Source organism: Zalophus californianus, chromosome 4 (genome assembly GCF_009762305.2).
Source record: "Zalophus californianus isolate mZalCal1 chromosome 4, mZalCal1.pri.v2, whole genome shotgun sequence".
NCBI lineage: Eukaryota > Metazoa > Chordata > Mammalia > Carnivora > Otariidae > Zalophus > Zalophus californianus.
In genome coordinates, this window is record NC_045598.1 from 87,823,185 (window position 1) to 87,836,901 (window position 13,717).

The 13,717-nt window shown below is 40.2% G+C and overlaps 1 long non-coding RNA gene across 1 annotated transcript; it reads left to right on the forward strand.

Annotated features, from left to right (window-relative positions):
* The first annotated feature begins 542 nt into the window (after nt 1–542).
* Nucleotides 543–3,396, forward strand: LOC113917389. Its single transcript, XR_003518226.1, has 4 exons — nt 543–578; nt 954–1,028; nt 3,034–3,105; nt 3,257–3,396. It is a non-coding gene; the product is annotated as an uncharacterized LOC113917389 (long non-coding RNA).
* The last annotated feature ends 10,321 nt before the right edge of the window (nt 3,397–13,717 follow it).

Genomic DNA, 13,717 nt, shown 5'->3' on the forward strand with positions numbered 1-13,717 from the left:
TGTTCATAAAAGTTTGACATTAACTAATAGAAATTTGTTTGCTTGAATTTAGAGTACTTGCAATATGAATCTCAGAGAAACATTAGGAAGAATTTTAGCATATATTAAATATTTGTACTAATTAATACATTATGTTTAAGAATAAAGTAATCCTAGTGTGATTTTATGAATATATTATTATATTATATAATTATATATATAGTCTTTTGGAGATACCAGGTTATGCAAACAAAGCCCTTTTTTATGACCCATTTAGTACCTGGAAATTAAGTAAAACTAAAACAGTTAAGTGAATTCAGTAAAATAAAAAAAAACAAAGAGATGTGTATCATGCTATACAAATGACTCATTTAATCCTTCCAACGATTTATTTGATAGGTAGTGGATTAGCAGTTATCTACTGATGCTTAACGGAATACCCTAAAATTTAGCAGCTTGAAACAATGAATATTTATTACATCATAATATCTACAGATCAGGGATCTGGGGCACAGTTCAGCTGTATGCCTCTGAATGAGGATCTCTCACAAAGTTGTAATGCGGTTGTGGACCAGGGCTGTAGTCATCTCAAGGCTCAGGTAGGGGAGAACTGGCTTTCAAAGTCACTCCCATGTTTGCTGGCAGGTTCAGGTCTTTGCTGCCTGTGGGCCAGGACATCAGCTCCTTGCCATGCCTCTCCTTCTAAGGCACTTCACCATGTAGCACCATAAGCTTCTCTCACAGCAAGTGAGGAAGACAAGAAGAGAGTAAAAAAGAACAATATGCTGGAAGCCACAGTCATTTTAAGACTATTCTCAGAAGTGACTTCTTATTACTTTTTGCCTATTCTCTTCCTTTGAAGCAAGTCACTAGATCCAATCAAGGGGTTTCACGAGAGAGTGAATAAATGGAAGGAGGCAGGATCATTACGGACAGTCTCAGTTGTGGCTTATTATAGGCCATTTTTTTTACAGATGAATAAAGTGATTCCTATTTAAATACTGAGAAAGAGAGCTGAGATTTGGGCACACACATCTGACTCCGTATCTGTAAGTACATCGTATTTCCCCCAATGATTGATTATATCTAGGGATGATAAGAGAGATACAGAACTCACCATGGTAAAAGATAGAGTGAAGTCAATATATGAAGAGCTGTGTAAATAGAATGTTTTTAGGTTTCTCTGACAATATACAGGAGTTAGCATAGTCAACTAAAAGAGGAGGCAAAGCTTGAGCCTGGTTTATGGTCAACTTGGACTGTGGCTTTAAGCCAAAGGTGGAAAATGGCTGCATTAAATAGACACTCAGTGGAGGCCTTGAAAGACAGCAGAGAAAGAAAATCTCAATGGGTGCAGCATAAGGCAGGGCATCTGCTTTATAAGGAAGGAACATTGAACCATTGTGAGAATATATACATATTCTTGGTGGCCTCGCTATCTGGTCAGGGGCCTATGAATAGGAGGACTAGAAGACCAGAAACAAGAAGGTCTGCTATGTGTGTGCATGCGCACATATATGGGAGTGGGCACAGATGTACAGATTTTTGTATCAAATGTTAGTGCCACCAGAAAGCATCCATGATGGAGAGGACACTGAACAAGGCCACCTCAGAAATGGCATGGTGGGGTACGTGCATGGATGGAGTGATCACAGTGGTGGAGAAAAAGGCCACTTATGGTGCCAACAGCATAAATTTACACTTTCCTAGGCTAATTTTACCAAATGATATGGCATATCAAGGATTAAAGGAGTTAATGCATTTAAAGTTACAGAAGGGTTCCTGGAACATAATAAGCAATGAATAAAGTCTAACTCATTATTAATAAAACAAAAAAGACACAGAAAGATAGTGTTTAATTATACTCTATTCAAATGAAAAATTCTTTGCCACAGAAGAAATCATAAAAATGTTAAAAGACAAGTAACAGAGTTTCTGAATGCCTGTAACAAGCCTGAAAAAAAAAATACATACACAATAATAATAGTGGTTATTTCAAGGAGAGTGAGAAACGGTTCTTGATTAGTGGACTTTTTTTTTTTTCCAAGTTAACATCCATCCTATTTCTACGTGTCTTTCTTTCCCTTAAAATTTTAATTCATTCTGGGGCGCCCGGGTGGCTCAGTCGGTTAAGCGTCTGCCTTTGGCTCGGGTCATGATCCCAGGGTCCTGGGATTGAGCCCTGTGTCTGGCTGCCTGCTCAGCAGGAAGCCTGCTTCTCCCTCTCCTCCCTGCTTGTGCTCTCTCTCACTATCTCTGTCTCTCTCCCAAATAAACAAATAAAAAATCTTTTTAAAAAAATTTAACTCATTTTGAAAAAAGTAATATCTGCACAAGACAATAAATAGAAAATGTATACAATTTTAAAAATTGACAAGGCGCAAGATATATCCAACATATCCAATATTGAATATATCCAAATTATGTGCGTGTGTGCATGTGTGTGTATCTTGAAAATCCTTCCTTATCAGAAATATCTGGGTTGAAGGATAGACACATTTTTAGTTTTAAAGGTTAGAGCCAAAATAACTCCATGGTTGTTTACACTCCAATCAGTCAGTGCTCATTACTTTTCCCTTTCTATGAGTGAGGTAGAGCACCTTTTTATATGTTTATGACATAGATTCCTGATTCCTGCCTTTAAATGCTGCACATTCTTTAGGTAAAATATTTCCATTCATTAGAAGGGTTATGCTGTTAAACACAATAGCATCACAGATGTTACACAAATATATCAGACTTCAATGAATTCTTCTAAAGAGAATTGCAATCCCGATCATGAAAACTTTACTCCATGTTTTAGTATATGGAGTTCATTTTCATGGTATGTGCTTTTCAGCCTTGAAATCCAAGAGAATATCCTTTAAGTGTGCAGTCTAGGTCCTATCCTTATTATCTTGTCTCGAGTCCTTAATTCTTCCTCAAAGTGCCCACTTCTTTTACTTTTGCTATCACACACACTTTTGGAAAGAAGTGTCCATATTCAATATCCATAAATGTATTCTTGTCACAATGTCAATTTTCTTCCAGTAATAAGTATGTTTCTCCAAGTAGATGTTCACACACTGGCTCCCACAGACAAGAGGCCAGAGAGAGACCACAGAAAGAGGCAGACACTCCAGATGGGTAAGTGGCAGGTTTAATAAGCGAGGGAACTTAACATACGAGGCTTGCCCTGGGCCACCCCAAGATGCATGGATCTCCCCACCTGCCCTCCAAATCTTACAAGTTTATCCTTTTCTGCAGTTTTGCTTCCCCAACTTTCTGTTTCCCACAGTCAACCAAAGTCCGGAAGATGATCCTTCTGGCGAATCACAGACGGTCAATAGTCTCCTACTTCTACATTCACAGCGCCTGCGTCATCCACCCCACTTCGTCTCAGCACGAAGACATGTTATCATCTCATGTCATTACAAGAAGGGTGAGTACAGGACAATAAGATGTTGAAAGAGAGAAAGCGAGAGAGAGAGAGAGAGAGAGACCACATTCACATAACTTCTATTATAGTCACTTATAATTACTCCATTTTATTATTATTGTTAATCTCTTATTGAGCATAATTTATAAATTAAACTTTGTCGTGGGACAAAACATGGTATCTCTTAGGTTCTGGCACTATTTAAGGTTTCAAGAGTCCACCAGGGATTTTGGAATGTGTTCCCTGAGGGTAAGGGGGGGATATCGAAACCTTAAGGGTATCAGTCACATACATATTCCATATGGTCTCTACAACAACTTACTCTCACAAGGCTATGTTCTTGAAATGGCACTCGCTGTGAGATTGGTGCGTGGAGTGTATATTCTAAGGAGAGGGAAAGGGTGAGGAACCTGTAGTTGCCCGGATCCAGTTCAGGTGTCAGCGAGCATTTAGATACTCTCAATGACTTCCTCCAGCACTCCATCCTTTGTGATTGGCTCTTACAATCTTATTCATCTCCCTCTCCCACAGTGTGCCCTGACCTGTCAGCTGTTGGTCTCATTAACATGAAGATGGTTCATTTGGTGGCTATCTAGCTGCATTGGAGGCAGGTACCACAGCAACGATATAGGAACATCCAAGAGAAAACACAAATTAAAATAATGATTCTAAAATTAAGTGACAGGTTTTCCCACCAAGAGCCCCATGATCAGAACCACTGATTTATTAAGTTGCCTAGACTGGGGGTCCCATTACTCAGAGTCTTTACTTGTATCCTCGTGTGATTTAATACTGATACGTTAGCAGATTCATCAGATAGGAACACACAACATTTTCTTTGAATATGGCACAGGTGCCTCTTTGGGAAGCAGCAATAATATCCAGAGCCATCTTATTTTGGAGGACAGCTTTTCTCATTAAAGATATTTCAATGTTCAATAAAAACAAGCTTTGCCACCCACCATTTAAGGTTTGCTGGGTGAATTTAGCAAGGGCTCCCATGTATGCTACAATGTTTGTCGAGCCAATGAAGGGGACAAAGACAGCCACCAAGTGATCATACCTGCAAGCTGCAAGGTCCAGCTTGCATCAGAATAACAGGATCTCAGTGGAGATTGAGCAGGTCCCCTTCATCTAGGGGTGCAAACTAACTCACCTATCCTAGTGAAATGTCCCATTTCAAATTCTAGCAGATATCTCCTTTGTCAGGCATGATGGGGCTTGGTGTTCTCGGCAGCACAGCACTTTGATCCATAGCAAGAGTCGGGGCAATGGCTATTTCCTGAGACTTCCATATTTTTATAGAATTGGGTGCTTCTGCAGGGGTCCCCAGTCTGTCATATGGGACAATAGGCTCTACTGATTGATCTTTCAAATGTATTAAATCCTGGGATAGTACTTTAGTCCACCCCACCAAGGTGGTTTTACCTGTTAATAATTTAACCTGCACTTTAACATTCTATTTTCCCTATCAACCCTGCTTCTTACAGGTGGTAGAGGAGATGGAACCTCCATGAAATATCATGTTCTTTTGCCTAGTTTTACATGTCATGACCTTTGAAATATGACCACTGATCACTGTCTATTCAACAAGGATATTCATACATGGTACTCAGCTTCTCCAATCCCCTGATGGTAGCAGTCTGGTCTGCACAGCCACAGAAGAAAACTTAGGTAAGGCCAGACACACTCCGTGCAAACCAAGGCAAATTTAGAACCCTCATTCAGAGAGAGAGGACCAAAATAATCAATTTGCCAATCTCTCCCCTTTGGAAACACTAAGGAATTGCTCCAGAATCGTTTGGCAGTTCCCTTCAGTGTTGTTTAGAACACACAGGACATGCTGCTACTGCATTAACTAAGTCACTACAGTTCAGGGGTAGTCCAGCAACCTTGGCAATACGCCATCCCACCCAGGTGTTATTGTGGCCATTTTCTATGCATCCAGTCTTCTGTATCTACTGAAGGATCAGTTGCTAGTGGTTGTACCCAAGCTAGGGTATCAGCTCCATGATCTCCGGGGGTTGTCAGCCCCTTATGAGTCAGGATGTGGAAGAGAGTAAGGACTGCCTGAGGTTCTTGCGGGCAGACCCAATGTCTTTCCCCATGTCCTGACCCCACAGGACTTATTCGTGATCATCCATCTCTCGGCTTCTCATTGTCCACACCATAGAGTGAATCCGTTTTAGAACAACCCAAGTGTCAGTACAAAGGCTTAATGGCCATGGCTCATGAGTGATCACTAGCCAAACTGTCTGAGTTCAGCCAACCGGTACCTGTGTTTTTCTCCATTATCATTTAGATGATGTAAGTGTTTGGCTGAATAGTGCCTGCAATCCATATGGGCAGTTTGTCCTAGCTAGCCTCGTCTATATAAGACCAGTTGCAGAGGGAGCCACAAGAATAGGGTTGGGGGCATTTGCAGGATCTACATACTTGACAGGACCTAAGAACACCTACATTTCTAGATACAATGGGCTGGCACACTGGATGCCCTCTGCTGCTGATAAGCATGCCACTTAGTGTGGGAGTTTGAGCTATGGCAGAGGTGGGTCAATGGAACATATTTTCATCCCACTCCTTGAAAGGAATGGAATTTCTTACCATAATATGCTGTTTCTTCTTGAGGGGTGCTGTGCACACTGCTAGGAGCTATTGCTCTAGGGGGGTATATCAGGCTTCTGTCCACTTCTAGAACCAGGACCAAAATCCTAGTGGTACTCTCTCCTGTTGTCTCTGCCACGGTGCCCAATTCATGCCTTCCATGGTCACAGACACAATCTAACTCAAATGGTAGCCCTGCTTGGGAGATGCCGAGAACTTTAATCTGTTTCACTATTAGTTTTGTCTTTTCAAAGGCTGCTTGCTGTTCTGATCCCCAGTCCACATATGCCCTTTTTTAACCAAATGGCTTAAGGGACAGAAACACTGTGCCAAGTGGAGAATAAATGTCCTTCAAAATTCCAAAATCCTTACAAAGGTTTGCACCTTTTTCATGTTCTTAGGGGTTGGATAGGCTTCCATCTTTTTGATCACAACTTCTAGGACAATGCATGTCTTACCCAACCAAATGACCCTCAAGGACTCTATGGCTGTGCGTGGGCCCTTAATTTTCTGTGGGTATGCCACCCCTTTTACCTCATAGATGTTATAGCAACATCTGCAGAGTATCCTGTGGCAGAGGCAAGTCGTCACATGTTAACGTTGTATCACCAATATAATGGGCCCATTTTACTGATGTGGGGAAGGAGAACAGGGACCAGACCCAGGCTATTATCCCATGACATACTGTGGAGCTGTACAGGTAGCCTTGGGGAGACACTTGAAAGGTCCATTCTTGCCTTTCCCATATGAAGGCAAAGTGATCTTATAACTTAAAGGCCAGGTGTACTAGAAAAAGCATTGGCTAAGTCCATCAGAGCATGGTATACTCCTCTGACTATGGCCAAGGTACCTAAGATGGTGGAATGCTGGCCATAGCCACATGGACGCAGGTACTACCTGTTCAATTCTCAGTAGACCTGCAGTGAGCCATTTGGCTTTTTCTTGTTTAATTACTCTAACCAAGAGATGGACTTCACTGATAGAGGTTTGCATGGTTTCACCTTGTAGAGTATTAATGCCCAATATGTTCTCTGTTACTGAAGAGAAAAAAAAAAAAAAACTCATATTCTCATAGGGGAGGGTTGCCATGTATTAGTGTACATTTGATCCCAGTGTCAACCAGAGCCATCACTTTTTGTTTATTTCTGGGGCACCAGTGAATAGTTCACCCAACTTGAGGCCTCTGATTGCCCCCAATGGCCCTTACCTCGAGGAAATCCTGACCTGCATCCATTGGTGGAATGCATCAACCCCAAGTAGGACTATACCCTTGAGGCCTCTGCTGGAGCAGACAGGGGCATCTTGGATGGTAATGGCAGGCAGGGCAACTCTGAACTGTTGTTCAGGTTTTAAGGCTTTCCACAAGCTGACCAACACAGCATTGTGTTGTCAGTGTTCACCTTTCCAGGTGGAATCCCAACAGCCAGGACGTCAAACCACATTTGCTTCCAGGTTATTTTTATAGGACTTTTTTTCAGCTGCTTGGGATAGCATTTTGGCTTCTTGAGTTCCCTCTCTGTCCTGGATCTTTTTCACAGCCTGTACCCATTCCTGGGATTTGTCAGTGTTTCTCAGATCAGCAATGAGTTACCCAACATCATAATTGTCCTGGCCCACAATAAGGCTCAGCATCGATATCAGCATTCCATACCAGGTCCTGCCTGCTGACTGGAGGATACTGACTTGCATTCCTGCAGTGAATGTGGCCCAATCAGGGACTTAAAAGACAGGGGTGTAAATCACCTATCTCATTCCCAGCTCTCTAAGAATATGTTGCATCTCCTTTATAGATTTCCAGGATTCCATGTGCTCAGGGAGATCCCCTTCATCCGACCAGGGCTCCTGTAGGCTAGAACAATCCGATCTATAACAGACTAAGTACTATGAACCCTCTGAGTGCCATGCAGGTGCTGTTGGAAGGCAGGTGTGTGGTGATGTTGCTCGTTTTTTGTGCCTCCTACCTGGTCAGAGAAATGTCATTATCCCCTGTATCCTATAGCTGCACTAACCAAGTGGGGATGATTTCCTTATCTTTTCGCTGGAGCTTGGCTGCTAAATCAATAAGCTCAGTGGGCATGTGTTATCAATAAGCTCAGTGGGCATGTGTTCTCTCATCATGAACGTTTCCTGACATGGGGGCCCCCTCTGGCTGAGGGTGTTTTGGCTGTGCTGTTCTTCTTCTTCGTGTTAGGAGTCAGATAGCATGGAATGTTTCATCCATTTCACTATTAATCACAACATCCTTCTCTTCAATTTCTTCACTTTCTCAGGGATTCCACCCCTTATGTCCCAATCAGGCTTTGTTACAAGCACTTGGACCTTAATCCTACTTTTGCAGAACAGCACACTAAGTTCTCCGATGTATTACCCTGCTTTCCCACCTTGTCTGCCAGCCCTGAAGCCAGCAGAGTAGTGGACATCCACATGTCCTTCTCTAATCTCAGCTCTTCTTCCAACTTTCTCACTCAGCCTTCAGTCTCTAGCTGGGTGTTGGTGGGCAGCTGATCTGCCCACCGTAGAGGCCAGCCCACTGTGGCAACTGTTTACTGCCCTTCTTTGCTGCAGTGCCCCGCACACACTTCCTCAAGCACACACATCATGTCAGCCGGTGTTTCAGGAGTGCCCATACTCACTCAGTCACATACTCACTCCAGGTGGTCTCAACAATGCCTTACTCTCTCAAGGCTTATGTCCTTGAAACCATTCCCGTTCTAAGAACAGTGGGCATGTCAAGAACATGGGAAAAGGTGACTAGGTCTTGCCTGAGGCTCAACTGGTGGTCATATCCTCTTGGTGACTCCTCCAACCGTAAGAAATAATCAGGGTAGAATAATGCTCTAATGAGAAGAGTCCATAGCTGTTTATAGCATATCCAGGTCTACAGAGCAGTCTGAGGCTACAGGTCTTAACAATACACATAAAGACAGCAGTAGGCATCCTGAGTCCATTGCCCTTCTAGATCTCCCTGTGTCAGTTGCAGAAATGCTTTGTTTTTTCCCTTGTCTTCTATGGAAAAAAATAAATACACTAGGGGATGGGTTAGCCTGGTGATGGGTATTAAAGAGGGCACATTCTGCATGGAGCACTGGGTGTTATGAACAAACAATGAATCATGGAACACTACACCAAAACAAATGATGTAATATATGGTGATTAACATAACAATAAAAAATTAAAAAAAAAACAATACACTAATTAATTAAAGATATGCTCACATCATATATTTCCCAAGGACAAATGTTAACTCAGAGACAGTTTAATCTAAACCCCTAAATAGGAACAGAAAATATCTCCTCAATATTTGCAAACTCATTTTTTAAAGATTTTGTTTATTTATTTGACAGAACGAGAGAGCAGGAGAGCACAAGCAGTGGGAGCTGCAGAAGGAGAGGGAGAAGCAGGCCCCCTGCCGAGCAGGGAGCCTGATGAGAGGCTGGATCCCAGGGCCCTGGGAACATGACCTGAGCCAGAGGCAGTCGCTTAACCAACTGAGCCACCCATATGCCCCTGTAAACTCATTTTTTTTTTTTTACAGTGGGAGAAGTACTGAATATTTATGTAGCTCACTTATGATTTTATATTTCCCATTAATTAGAACTTTGTACATGATAGATGCCTAAAGGAAACAAGCAGGCTCACTCCAACTATCATCTATCTATCTATCTATCATCTATCATCTATCATCTATCTATCTCTATCATCTATTTCTCTATTTGATTACATATATGCTTATAAAATTGGGAAATTCAGATCATTGGATATGATTAAAGATGGCAAGATTTAATTCTTGATAAATGTCATTGAAATTTTTATCTCTCAGTTTTTTTGGGTGTTGTTGCTGTTCTTGTTCAGTTTAATTCTTAAGCTCCCTCCTTTATCGTGGCTATAAAGGCATTGAAAATCTCAAACCCATATCATCTTTACAGGTCAGAATCTTAAATGAAAAATAACAAAACAAAACAATAAACTTCAGGAATAATGAGGGGAGAGAGGTCAGTATTTTGTTTTCTTACAGCTCCAGAAAAGCTCTTAAGAATATTTTTTATTATTTCTACTTGGATTGCATGGATTTCTAAACCAATCGCTGTCCGAGGCCTTGACTTCTTAGATTAGGCAATTTAATTTTTTAAAATATTTTATTTATTTATTTGACAGAGAGAGAGAGACACAGCGAGAGAGTGAACACAAGCGGGGGGAGTGGGAGAGGGAGAAGCAGGCTTCCCGCTGAACAGGAAGCCCGATGTGGGGCTTGATCCCAGAAGCCTGGGATCATGACCTGAGCCGAAGGCAGACACTTAACTGAAGGAGCCACCTAGGCGCCCAGGCAATTTTATTTTTTATGCCTGGTCCTGAGGCAGGGGAAGGGAAACCAGCCCCACTAAATGGTAGAATTGGGATAGCCCTGAGATAAGTTTGCTTTCAAAAGGAAGTTCACCTGGGCAGACAAAAAATCCTCATCAACTTTACTAGCTTTTTTGAACCTTCACTTTTACTTTCAACTTTTGTCCTTAAATATGTCCCAGAAAGAAGAAAATACAGATCCATTATTGAGTCAAATTAATTTCTAATAACTGCTTTCTTAGTTACAAAGACCCCAGATTCTTTAAATAATTGTTCATAAAAATTTAGTAATTAGTCAAAGATCATCCTTGTCTGCAGTTTCTGATGGTGGGAAAGGAATGTGGTCATTTTTCTCTTTGTAGTTTATATATATATTTCTGCTTCTTTTTTTAAGATTTTATTTATTTATTTGAGAGAGAGAGAGAGCATGAGAGAGAGAGAGAGAGAGATCACGAGCAGGGGGGAAAGGATAGAGGGAGAAGCAGGCTCCCCGTTGAGCAGGGAGCCCAATGTGGGACTGGATCCCAAGACCCTTGGATCATAACCTGAGTCGAAGGCAGACACTTAACTGACTGAGCCACCCAGGCGCCCTCTATTTCTGCTTCTTATGATGCGTCTACAAATGTGTACAAATGTGCCTATAAAAACAAACACACACATACATATATACATATCATATATAAATGAATTTGGGTTATTTTACCAATTATATTTATATACATTTATATCCTAGAATACATATGTGAAATAATTCAGAAATATGTACAGATTAATCAGATCTGGACTTGATTTAGAGATTATTTTAAGACTTATACATATTTATTTTTTAAAACAAAACAAAATATAAACTTACCAAATCATGCTATATTTGAACTTATTTAAATTATATACTGTTAATCTTAGAAAAAATTATGATTATTCCTGTCTCATATAGGTTTTATAGAGTATTCTGGAAAATAGATTCGGGTTATACTCCTTTTATAAATTTTCTCTGTTATTTTATAACAAAGCCTTTGATTAGTTTAGAATAATATAGATATATTTGCAAAAGTGTCTAAATTCTCCAGGTTTATTTTTTTACTCCCAAAGGAAAGCATGTTTTTAAATGTTTAATAAAGCTTTTTAAATGTGTAGTCACAAATGTTATTTCTAAAGCCTGAGTTTAATTTCTGCCTGATTCGAAAAATTGTATTTTTTATGCAAAGGCACATCAAGAGAACAAACTATGCAAATATAAGACAGAGATTGCTGTAGATGCAAGCAATATAGCAGAAAATGTGGTTTTCAGTAATTGAAAAGGCAAAATGGCACATGCTAAAGAAAGAAAGCATCCCATAACAATTCATAGCAGGTGCAAATACATTGACCTTGATATAATCCTCACCTTGTAATCAGTTTTGACTTCTGATTTCCTTGCATTGAAGGACATGCATAATTTGAATTATGATATGGATGTACATAAATACATTTGGTGACAAAACCTAGTGTAACTATAAAAATACATTTAAATCATGTTGGATGATGTTCCAAATATATCTAATATAGCTAAAACTGAAAAAGTCAAAACATATCTATGAAGAATTAGGGAGAATGCTGGAACTGCATATTTTAAACTTTTTTTTTAAGATTTTTATTTATTTGTTTGAGAGAGAGAATGAGAGATAGAGAGCACGAGAGGGAAGAGGGTCAGAGGGAGAAGCAGACTCCCTGCTGAGCAGAGAGTCCAACGTGGGACTCGATCCCGGGACTCCAGGATCACGACCTGAGCCGAAGGCAGTCGCCTAACCAACTGAGCCACCCAGGTGCCCATATATTTTAAACTTTTATATGTAAATAAATTTCCCATTAGTAAGACATATCAAAAGACCTTTTGGCTAACACAAATTACAAATAAAATAATCCTTACGGTGAGTAAAATCAAACATTATTATTTTTCAATTTATGAATTTAACAAGATAGTACATTTAAAACATCAGTGTGGACACACATATTAAGTGCCAAGTAAATATTAGCTTCTTTTTCTTATAGAAAAAAATCCTTGGAAATTTACAGTGGTTTGTTTGTTTGTTTTTGCTTTTTTGAGAGAGAAGTTGTGGGGGAGGAAGGGGAGGAGCAGAGGGAGAGGGAGGGAGAGGATCTCAAGCAGGCTCCACACCCAGCACAGAGCTGGACACATGCTTGATCTCACAACCCTGAGATAATGACCTGAGCTAAAATCAAGGGTGGGACACTTAACCAACTGAGCCACTCAGGCGTCCTAGAAACTTACAGTGTTCTAACAAATGCTTATAATCTAGAAAACTGGAATTAGTACTGTTGGCTACATTAAGGCAAAGAATTAGAATAATCCAATTGTGAAGGAGGTCTACGTCTGGTCGACTTTCTTACAACAAAATATTTTTAATTTTTTGACAGGCAATGTGATCACTATGATCCTAAAACTGGATGATTCTTTGAAGACTTAAAATATAGAATAGAAACTGATGTATCTGTTAATTTCATGAATTTTGTTTTTGACTATATTTCAATTGTATAATTATAAATAAAAAGTACATTTAGCTTTTGGTATTTTTGAAAATATATCAATTCTTTATATGAGTGTTTGATCTCATAAATATTCCTGGAACTCTTTATTGCTGGCTGTTTATTGCACTCTCTGTTGCTCATGGTGAAGCAACAAAGCAGAGTGACTAATAGCATGAAATTTGAAGTCAGGAAAGCAAAGTTAAAGTACATACATAAAATGAGAATCTCAAGCAGGCTCCACACCCAGCTGGTCAGGGCATTCCAAGACATTAAAGCGCCACTTGAGAGTAATTTCTTGAGATGAATATAAAGAAGCACTTGAATGAATCACATAATCTCTGATAGGGTAAACTTGAATGAATTACATAATTTCAGATCAGGTTATATTTGAAAAAAATCATTTTTTTTAATTTAAAGATTTTTGATTTTTTTTTATTTTAGAGAGAGAGGGTGAGTGTGAGTGCACATGCACACAGAAGCAGGTGGGAGGGGCAGAGGGAGAGGGAGGGAGGAAGAGAAGCAGACTCCCAGCTGAGCATGGAGCCTGAGCCAGGGCTCAATCCCAGGATCCAGAGATCATGACCTGAGCCAAAACCAAGGGTGGAAGACAACCAACTGAGCCACACAGGTGCCCCTGGACAAATTCTTACTCTGTTTATGGTTAAGTTTCTCATCAGGAAATGAAAATAATGAATAACTCTACCACACAGAAATGTTACCACAGGACTAAGTGAGATAATAGGGCACATGGTTCTTAGCACACTGTTTGCCATGTAGTAAGTGCCCAACATGGTTAGCTGTTATCAGACTGCAAAAATAAATAGCAGGTAGTAGATCAGTTTTTAAGGA